We start from the raw sequence: 12,217 nt of genomic DNA on the forward strand, positions 1-12,217 counted from the left end.
AGGTGTTTAGAAATCAAAGAGTCTAAATGTGCACTAATCGACATTCATGAGGGCATTTGTGGATCTCACTCCAATGGCCTAACACTAGCTCATAAACTCCTTAGAGCTGGTTACTATTGGCCTAAAATGGAGTAAGAAGCTATCAAGTATGCCAAATCTTGCAAGTAGTGTTAGCTACATGGGAATCTGATCCATGCTCTAGCTAGGAAGTTGATTCCCTCTACTACAACATGGTCATTTCAACAATGGGCCTTCGACTTGGTAGGACAAATCCACCCAACCTCCTCTAATGGACATAAGTTCATTATCACTACTACAGATTACTTCACAAAGTGGGTAGAGGCAGTACCTCTCATAGTTGCCGATGGAAAAATTGTAGCACTTTTTATCACAAACTACATCATCTGTAGATATGGTGTACCATCCTCAATCATTACTAACAATGGAGGACAATTCAAGAACAAAGAACTTAAGGAACTATGCAAGAAATTCAAAATCACACAACATTAGTCTTCCATTTATTACCCCAAGGGAAATGGCTAGGCCGAGGCATCCAATAAGACAATCCTCAAAATTCTTCATCGTACAGTCAGCAAATCAAGGAGAGACTGGAATATCTAGATTAATCCAGCCCTATGGGCATATAGGACAAGCATCAAAACTCCAATAGGCATGACTCCTTTTGCTTTGGTGTATGGAGTGGATGTTGTGCTTCCAATAAAGGTTGAGATTCCTACCTTGAGAATCTCTATGAAGGGCTTTATTACTGATGATGACTATAAGATAGCTCAGCTTCAAGAGCTTGTGTTACTGTATGAATGTCAACAAGTGGCATGTGATCATTTGCGAGCATATCAACAACGAATTTCAAGAAGATACAATCGGAGGGTCAAGTCATGTAACTTTCAGTTGGGTGCTCTCGTCCTTAGAGAGAACCCTAAGAATGAACAATAGTGAGTCAAAAAAGAAAAGTTTGAACCAAACTAGTTCTATCCTTACATCATTTCTATAGTATATGGATCTGACACCTATTAGCTTTCCACAACTAAGGGAGAAGTGCTAAAGGAGCCTGTCAACACTCTCCACCTAAAGTAGTTTTACAATTGATCTGATAAATAGTAGCTCTTTGTACATATCTATATGTCCTAATAAAAATTCTAAAAATCAAAAAAAGTCTAGAAAAAAATTGTTACCTTGGTGAAAACCTAGCAATAGACACCTTGGTAACACCAAAAAAAGTGAAAAATCTCAAAAATAGGAAAAAATCAAAAAATGAAAAATGAAAAATGAAACAAAAATTGAAAAATAAAAAAAGTGCCATTGGTGAAAACTTGGAAATAGGCATCATGGTAGCAAAAAAAGAGAAATCCTTCCAAGAAGGTGAAAACTTGGTAAACAAGCACCTCTTGTTCCCAACACTCCATCTTGCAGTGCATCTTTTGGCTATTTTGTACAGTCGCTTTCATGCTTTTTCTTTCCTTCTTTTCCTATTTTCTACTCATGTATCCATGGATTGAGTCTTGTCATAGCTCAGGGGCATTCCCCTTTAGTGTCACTCCTTTCAAGATTCTCTCCATAGAATCTCTTTTGTGATAGTCACAAGTGGTCCTCACTACATCTGCCTACTATTGCCAACATCACTATTTTCAAGATTCTCGTCATAGAATCTCTTTTGCAAAAGTCTCTAGCTGTTTTAGCTATGTCTGCCGACTATTGCTTGGGTCATGTCTCTAGATTCCTTTATGGAAGATCTCTTTTGCATTAGTCATCGGTCATCCTGGCTATGTCTATCTACTATTGCTTAGTCCTCTTTAAGTTCTTCATCTTGAAGTTTCCTCTTTAACCTTAGTCACCAATCATTCTAACTAGGTTTGCCTACTATTGTCACCCTATTGAAGAGATTTCTTTCAAACATGTTCTGGACACTGACACTTGACATCAATCCCATGACAAATAATGATTTCAAAACAACATACTTGTTTGAATATACTAAGCTTTTTTTTTGTTTACTTTTTTTTTCGCTTTATCATGTCTCTTTGAGCAACTCAATGATGTCATTTCTGATTAGAGAAGTAATGACTGGGGGCATGATCTTTTCTTTGCTTTCTATTTGTGGTTTAGTTCTAATTAGTTTCCATACTCTTATGAGACGGGTGTCCACTATAAGAGACTCCATCTCGCATTGGATGGTCGAGTGTACCTCGACTCCTTTTATACAAGTACATCAATAACATTGGTGCTTCTCCTTTTCTATTGGAGTGAACTCTTCATGCTAAAGTATATACTGATACTCATCCTCTTAAGTGAACGTATGGGTCACTGTGAGTATACCTAGCACATTTCTATCTCAGGTTATGAATGCAAGGGTCATTGCAGACATAATACTTACCTAATACTAAGCATGAGAAGGGTCTTCCGTGTGTTTAGTGTGCCTGTTATGCAAGCAACATTCTGGTCATCCTAGCATTTATGCTTTGATGCTTATGTTAACTTGCTATATTAAAAGGGACAAATGTTCTAGTCATTTTGGCTTCTTGTGCCTCGAATTCTTACATTTAATACCCACAAACCTATAATGTATGGTCTATTCATATTCCCATGATTGCAATGTTAGTGGGAATTGTATAATGCATGGGCTTTGTTCTATATCCAGTGATGATAAATTGTCAAGGCTCAGTAACCAGACCTAGGAAGTCTTGCATTACATGCTTCACTTGCATAGGCATGCAATTCGGCTGTGATTCTATTTCTCCCCTATGTGATGAAGGATTGAGGGCATCTTGAAGCATATCAAGTTTCTCCATAGCTATACAAGCATTTGGTTTGTGGATTCACGCTCCTCAATGGAATACCTGTCATTATAAGGAAAAGCACACAACACTACATGAGATTTCAATCCATTTCCATATGCATTGCATCCATATACTCATAATATCTACTCTACCTGCTCATAATCACATCATTTCAAACTAAAACATACATCTCATAATCATCATATTGACATCTCATGTACATCAAAGTGAAGCAGACACAGACAATGACATGTACACAATGATACTCAACTCAAAAATCTCATATATATATATATATATATATATATATATATATATATATATATATATATATATATATATATATATATATATAGATGGGTTAGTACAAAAATGGGCACTACTTGAGTACTATCAATCAATATGATACAAAATGGTGCTGGCACACCAATCGATAGATAGCCAGAGATCAAAATCAAGAGCTAGGCACATAGCATCTACCTCTGTCATATACTCTCATCTCTAGGAGGAGCAAGAGTAGCAGGTGGAGGAGGAGGTGGTGGCATGTCTGACCTCATAGGAGGTCGTGTGCCTCCAGAATCTCATGCATACTATGAAAATTGTTGTACCTACAAAGCCTCATCAAGCACCACTATCAAATATGTAGCAAAATAGTATGCTTCCTAGGCTGATTGTAAATGGACCTCATCTCTACTCTCTGCTTAGCAGTCTCAGCTCACTCTCTCCATTGATTGATCTCCCACTACTACTCCACCAGTTATGCATCACAGATAGCTACCTATATCTATAGCTCTCCCAACTGTCAGGAGGCCTGATGAATCCACTCTCAGTATCATCGCACTATGTCCTATTTCCTAGTAGTAGGCTGATCAAGCATATCATCATCCAATATCTCAGCTGCATGCTGCTATGGTGGTGCCTACTACTATGGTGGTGCTTGCTGCTATGATGGTACCTCCTATGGTGGTGCCTGCTCCTCTATCATTGGCCTTCTTCGCCAACCCTGTGATGTGCCACTACCACTTGCACCTGTGTCTGACCCCATTTGATATGGGGGAATCTATACCTACTATACTTGGTGTCGGACCTCCAGTTATGGCTACTCCTATTGCTAAGGTACCTCCTACTGCAGAGGTGCCTATCTCTAATCCTACCCTACTCTCCCCACTGGGTCTGTGAATAGTGGGAACAGATGATTGATCAAATATGCCTAGTATGCAACTGTCATCCCTATGTCAGCAATGTCAGGGAGATAGTCCCATTGTGTCACAACCAAGTTGTGCACATCTATCATGGATTAGCCTAGGTCCAGTCATGGGGGCCACCCTCACTCTACATCCCTTGCCAATCTGGCGTAGGCATAGTACTCCTATGAGATGTCTTATGGTCAACCATAGTGCCACCACACCCATGAAATCACAAACCATTCTATGATCTGTGATGTATGGCCCAACAGTGGTCGTAAACAAAACATCTTATTTCTTTGCATGAAAATAGAATGTTTTCATGCGAGAAAGGATAGTCTTACATGAAGACCAATTTGACCTTCCTAAAACATCATAAAAAATGCAATAAATGACATTGAAATGCATGAAAATGAAAGTACAAAGCTAGGATATTGATTACTCACTTGAAGTCCATAGTCTGTCGATCGAATGTGTTGTCGGGAGCGCTCAAAATGATGATCTTGCACATTCACTGCCATCTTCCTCTCGAAGCTACTATTCACAAAAGACAAAATGCACAAATGATTTTAAAATGACCCGTTGGGCCTTTATATAGCTCTTGACCTAATTTTTCAAAGTGCTTCAATTTGTGCAAAAATCACCCCATGGCTAATTTGACCATTTTGAATCAATTTTTGGGATCGAATTTGAAATATGACACCCCTCAGTGCCTCAAAAATGCATTTTAAAATTTTGGGGACCAACACAATCAAACGCTTGTGTAGCCCAAATTTTTTTGATACTTTATGATTACCAAAATCTAGTCAACTCAAAATTCTTCATAGTTTCAAAATCCATTTTGGAAATAGTCAACTCAAGTCAACCATGGCCAATTTTGGTCAACTTTTGGTCAAACTTGATCTTTTAGACGTCAAAATCACTTTTGATTGACTTCCAATTTTCTTCAAATCATTTTGATCTCTTCATATTTTCTTCTGATCATTCTGATCCTTTCTACACTCTACTACATCTAATATTTCTTCTGTATCTCTTTGTATACTACTTTATATCATATTTATGGTGTGTCATCTTTCAATTTTTCTCCTAAGGGGGCAAGATGATTACATCATTGAATACTTATTGCTCGGGGCATCTCATTCCCATCTTATGTCCTCATCATTCAGGACATCTCACCACTAGGGGCATCTTGTTTCCCTCTTTTAGGCATCTTTTTCATCTTTTCATCATTTGATTATAGGTATCAGGACAATCTAAACCTCGACTCCTGAGGATCAGGCCTCATTCTGGGGATGATTTTATGACTCATAATTTGATCTTGCTATCTTTTATCAATTTCACGTATCTAGGTGTTCTATTTGGATCCTTAAAGATTAAGCTCTATTTTGGAGATAATCTTTTAAATGCTTATTAATTTTAGGTATCTAGGTGTTCTATCTAGATCCTTAAAGATTAAGCTCCATTCTAGAGACAATCTTTTAAATGCTATTGCTCTTAGGTATCTTGACGTTCTATTTGGATCGTTAAAGATTAAGGTCCATTCTAGGGACAATCTTTTAAATGCTATTGATCTCAAGTATCTAGACATTCTGTCTGGATCCTTAAAGGTTAATCTCCATTCAGGAGATAATTTTTTAAATTCTTACCACTCTCAGGTATCTAGACATTCTTTCTAGATCCTTAAAGGTTAAGCTACATTTTGGAGATGATCTTTTAAATGCTTACCACTCTCGGGTATCTAGACATTCTGTCTGGATCCTTAAAGTTAAGCTCTGTTTAGGAGATGATTTTTTTAATGCTATCAATCTCAGGTATCTAGACATTTTGTTTGGATCCTTAAAGATTAAACCTTGTTATGAAGGAAACCTTTAATATGCTTATCAATTTTTAGCGTCAAGGTATCTTGCCTAGATTCCTTGGGATTAAACTCCGTTCTGGAGATGGTCCTTAAAAGCTTATCAATTGGTCTCTGTATCATGAACTTTAGAACCAATCTTATCTCTTGATCTCCACATCATGCTTTTTGATTTTCTTTGAATCAAACGTGTTGCTCTTACATTCATTCAAAGAGGGGCAAAATGTAATACCCCAAAATTGGCTCATTGCCATGATACCAATTCTAGTCTATCCTGATAATTGCTAAAGTCCTATTTCATTAGGAAAATTCTTTTTATGATTGTCACTACTTGACTTGATTGTTAGATGTAGAAAACCCTAATCTGCATTCATCATATTTCCTAGTTAATCCCTATAGTACCCACTCATATTTGCCACATTAAACCTATTTGATTTAAATTTAATTTAGTCTAAAGTATTCATACTTTATTAAATTAAATTATCTGCTAAGGCTAATGTACTATAGGGTTAAATTTATTTAATTTAAAAAATATGCTTATTTTAATTAATTAAATGAAATTATTTAATTAAAAAGGAAGCCATTCCTAACTAATTAAATAAAATTATTTAATTAAATAGAAAAGGTATTTATGAGAGCATATCTCATTTTATTAAATTAAATATTCTTTCTAAATCTTCTCTTCAATTCTAAATGGAAACTTTGAGTGAACTTCTTCTCAAAATTAGAATCAATCTAGTTAACGTACTCCATCACTCATGACAAGTTCAGTTGACTGCTCATCACACTCAGATTAGAAACAGTTCACTTCACCTGCACAAGGAAGTTTCCATCTTAACTAAATCTTTGCTTCAATCCTAATTGTTGATCCGAGTTGATCTCACCCATTGATGGATTCCAGGAATTCTATTTAAGTAACTCATAATTCCTCATTATAGAGGTTGAATCTTATTGCTATCGAATCTCTGCTGAATTGTGCACTCGTTATTCTCATAAGCTTTCCATCATTTAGATTTAAAAATCATCTAGATTTAATATGCATACATCTAGATAATTTTACTTTATATGTTCTTAAATTAGTTGCATACTCATTCTAGATAACTTTGCACACTCATATAGATTAGTTTTCTTTAAATCCTTCATTCTTAGAGGGTCTAGTTACCTACACCTCAAATCTGAGCATATTAAATAAGTAAAATCTCTCTAGATAGAAGGTAATAGGTTGCCTTTCTGGACTGTTCTAGGGTGAACAATCTCATGTTCATTCCAAAATAAATCCACATACAAAGACCATGTTTAAGTGTGTGTGTTAATAGAGGCCACATTCCACGCATACAACATGGTCCAAACTTCTTCGTCTTCAGCTTATTATATGTACCCACTACAAATTGCTCCTTTCTCAAATGTCTCATAACTTCATCTCCAATCTAAAATTCCTTATACCTCCTTTTCACATCTACCTTAGCCTTGTATTATGTATTCTTCTTTATAATGTGCTTCCTCGCCTCCTCGTAGAAGTTCTTCAAATGTTCAACAAATTCTTCTGCTTCAACACTTCTTATCTCTCCTTTATCCAATTGCCTCAATTCAGAAGCATTTCAAAGACTACTCCCATATACAACCTAGAATGGTGATTTACTAGTACTCTTATTGACAGAATTATTATACACAAATTCTACTTGTGGTAAAATCATATCCCATCCTTTCAGCTTGTCTCCAACCAAACATCTTAGCAAGTTTCCTAAACTATGATTCACAACTTTTGTCTATCCATCAATCTATGGATGATGTGATGAACTAAATTTCAAATCTATATTCAACTTCTTCTACAATGTACAATAAAAAAACTCAACAAATTTGGTATCTTGATCTAAAACTATACTCTTTGGAAGACCTTGCAATCTCAACACTTCTTTGAAAAATAACTTTGCCACATGAATAAGATCACTAGTCTTCTTTTAAGGAATAAAATGTACCATCTTTGAAAACTTGTCTACCACCACAAAAATAGAATCATTCCCACACTGTATCCTTGGTAATCCAAAAACAAAATCCATACTAACATCCTCCCACAAATTCTCTGGTACTAGTAATGACTGATACAACCTTGTATTTTGCTTCATTCCTTTTGCCATCAATCATACTCTACAATTCTATACAAACTTTTTCATATCTTGTTGCAACTATGGCCAGTAATAATTCTCAGCAACCAAAGCTATGGTTTTATCTCTACCAAAATTTCTGTGCAACCCTCCACTATGCTTCTCCTTGATGAGATTCTCTCTCATTGATATTCTAGGAATACACAACTAGCTTCCTTTGAAAAACATACTATCCTAAATCATGAAATCTAACCACTTTGTCCTATCAAGTGTAACAGGTTTTGTACAAATCTTCTACGCTTCATCAAAATTAGGACCATCTGGATACAAAGTACTAAGTTCCTTGAACCCAACCACCTTTATCTATATTTTTGTCAGTAAAGGTTATCTTCTACTAAGAGCATCTGCAACTCTATTAGACTTACCACTCTTGTGTTTCAAAACAAATGTATAACTCTAAAAAATCTCAACCCACTTCAAATGCCTTTGGTTCAATTTTCTTTGACTATTCAAATATTGTAGATCTTGATGATCAATATACAAAATAAACTCCTAAGGAAGAAGATAGTGTATCCACTTCTTCAATACTTGAACTATAGCATAAGATTCCTAATCATAAACATAATATTTTCTTTTTACATCATTCAATTTCTCACTAAAATAAGCAACAGGTCTACCTTCTTAGCTCAAAACCACTCCTATTGTAATACAACTAGCATTACAGTGTCCTTGAAATACCTTGTTAAAATTAGGAAGTGATAAGATAGGTTTCTTAGTAACCTTGTGTTTTAGTAAATTAAAAATTTTATCTACTCCTATAGTCCACTTAAACTGTTTCCTATCCCCTCCCATTGTTTTAGTCAAGGGTCCACAAATAATGTTAAAACCCCTTATGAACTTTCTATAAAAACTAGGCAATCCATGAAAATATCTTACCTCTATCACACTCCTTAGAGTAGGCCACTCAAGGATATCCTTCAATTTCTTTGGGTCTATTTTTAAACCTTTTGGTAAGACTACAAATCCTAGGTACACCAACTCCTTTAAAAAACTACACTTCTTCAGGTTTATTGGAAATTTTTCTTCCCTTAGCTTATTAAACACCTTGCAAATATGGATCAAATGCTCCTCCAATGTCTTACTGAAGATCAAAATGTCATCTAGGTAAAAAATGAAAAACTTACTCAGAAACTCCTTCAATACCTCATTCATGAGCCTCATGAAAGTGCTTGGTGAATTGGTTAGCCCAAAAGGCATGACTAACCACTCATACATTCTTCTTTTATCTTGAAAACAATCTTCTACTCATCACCTTCTTTGATACGAATCTAATGGTACCCAGTCTTTAGATCTATCTTGGTGAAATACTTAGGTCCACTAAAATAGTCCATAATATCATCCATCCTTGGCAATGGAAACTTGTACTTGATTGTGATCTTGTTGATAGCATGAGAATTTGTGCACATCCTCCATTCTCCATTCTTCTTTGGTGCTAATATGACACGTACAACAGATGGACTCAAACTCTCTTGAATTAACCCCTTAGGCAACAACTCATGAAATTGCCTATTCAACTATTCACTTCCTACTTAGTTTGTGTGTTGCCTTGTTTAGAAAACTAGCTTCTAGAACCAAATTCATCTAGTGATTGATCTTCCTCATTGGGGGAAATCCATCAGGTGCATTATTCCATACAATATTATAAAATTCTCCCAGCATATTTGCAACTTTTGTAGGTACCTCCTCTACTTCTTCTTTACTATCTTTTGGAATTATAGAAAAACACATATGCTTACACTTCACACCTTTAAGAAACTCTTTTCCATCAAAAAAACATATTCTAGCAACACTACATACCTTTTCTTCTTTTTGATTCAATGAATTGAGCTTATGTTTCACTCCATCCTTTGTCAGAGTGTAGGTATTTGCTCGCCCATCATGTACAACATGGATGTGAAACTACCATGGCCTACCCAAAAACATATGGCATATTTCCATAGGTATGATATCACATAGTACCTCATCCTAGTAGCTTCTAATCTTGAACTTCACTAATCACTGCTCATTGGTCATGACCTTGTGGTCATCTTGCACCCAAGCAATACGATATGGATGTAGGTATTTCTATCTCTTTAGCTTGAACTTCATGACCATCATTTTTGACACTATATTTTCATTACTTCTACCATCAATAATCACATCACAACATTTATCTTCACATCTACACCTTGTACAAAATAAGCTCCTTCTTTGATCAAGTTCATTCGTACCACTCAGAAGGACTCTTCAATTAACTAGGACCTCTCCTCTTTTAGCATCTTCAAAATGTGATGATTTGGCATCTCCATCAACATTTTTAACTCTAGCTTGGCCTTCTATTCTTTGATCTATCCTTCATTGGCACTAGGTACTTTCAAATTCTATATGTCCTTCTTCTCCATAGTAAAACCATTTCCCACAAAAACCTCCTCTTCTAGATCCTTTTCCTCCACATCTTCCTCTCTGATCTCTATTGTTCTAATCATGAAAATGATTAGAATTGTTCCTCCTCTAGTTTTGACTACTACTTCTACCCTCATCCTTTTTCTTCTAATCATCATTTTGACCTCCATAAAATCATCTGCTAGATCTTCCACTACGAGCTCTTCTATTGGTCTTATTGTCAAACTTCTTGTTCAATTTTTCTTCAACTCTTTGGAAAAAGTGGCATGCCTCCTCAATACTATTCATTCAAACTAGACTCACCTCATTATGAATAATTTCCCTTAAGAGCTTCTGTATGGCCGGTTCTAATGAGAACTTGATAGAACTCTTTGATATACTCCTAGATAGATTTTCCTACTTGCTTCAACCCTTAATCCATGGGAATGAATTATCACTCTAGTTTAGCTATCATCCAATCCCATCTAGTGATTTTATCCTTTCCCCTTCTATTTGTTTCCAATAGAACCTCTTCCCACTAGATTTTTTTATGTCCCTTTAGTTTCCCCTTTGAAAACTTGACCCAATTAGGACTCTCAATATCTTCATACTCAAAGTACTCCTCTAGTTCATTGATCCAATCGATCAACTCCTCTAGATTAAGATCTCCTTAAATTGTGGGAGCCTCAACCATATATCTTTTTCCAATATTGGAGGGAGATGGCCCTAAAAAGCTTCTCATTCTTTGGGTTTAAAACTACCTCTGTTTTGAATTTTTCTTCTACTTTGTCCCCATCCTTACTTTCATATCATATGTGAATATATATTCCTCTATGCATTTGTTCCTTCAATGCTTGCATTTTGCTTTGGAGGGCTCTAAAACCCTCAAGTGTAACACCTAAAACTCTTTCACCTTGCTCTCTTTGTGGAGTCATTTTTCATGCTTCCATTGAAACTCTAGTGGAAACTAGCTCACAATTGGTTATCTATCTAAATTCAGCAAAAATTATGGCCCTAGTGTGAATTTCCTAACAGTCGATGATCTATCCACACACTCAAGATCTCTAGATCTGATACCACTTGATGAAGGGTGGTCCCCTTAATAACATAAACCATAATAGAAAAAAAAGAAACAACAGTAAATGTGAAAACAAAATATGGACTTCTTATTTGCACTACAAATACAGAATTACAAAATTCACAACTACATTATGCTAACCCACATGAGTGCCTTCATTACAATAATTTGCAAGACAAGCTGTAAACTATCACCCAGTGATGTTCTAGACAATGTTTGGGCCTTGCTTCAATAGCTAATTTTATGTTTCCCAAGAAGGTTATAGACATTGAAACTTAATAGCTAGGGCTTACAAACTCTAATAATACATACAGAGTCTACCAAATACATCTTTGAGATTGATTTTATATATTTCATGTGGCCCAACTTTGAAAGACCATAACTCTCAAACTGTTGCTCTGATTGACTATTATAACCACTTTTTAGAAATGCTAGCTCCTAATCTACATGCTCAAACCATGCTAGCATCCTTCCATCAAGTATTCAAACCCCATTCGAGCACTCCAAGGCCTCTGATGGTGAGCCTGAAGATTTTCTAGCAAATGTTTCCATCAAAAATTCATAATAAATGTTATGATACTTAAGCTTAAGCAATGAGGATTTTTATGGTAGGCTTATAACTCTAAAATGAGCCTTTTTGTATAAAATGAGAGCATTCTATGTTTGTATGACAAACTTATTGAAAATAGCAAGTTCCCATAAATAGTAACCACCTTGTCTACTAGTCCTTATTAAAATAGAAAAGATTGAGAATAAAATATTTTTGGGTGATGCAAGATTGCTCT

The sequence above is a fragment of the Cupressus sempervirens genome, chromosome 5 (genome assembly GCF_028749045.1).
Source record: "Cupressus sempervirens isolate cs-2001-9-10 chromosome 5, ASM2874904v1, whole genome shotgun sequence".
Taxonomy (NCBI): Eukaryota; Viridiplantae; Streptophyta; class Pinopsida; order Cupressales; family Cupressaceae; genus Cupressus; species Cupressus sempervirens.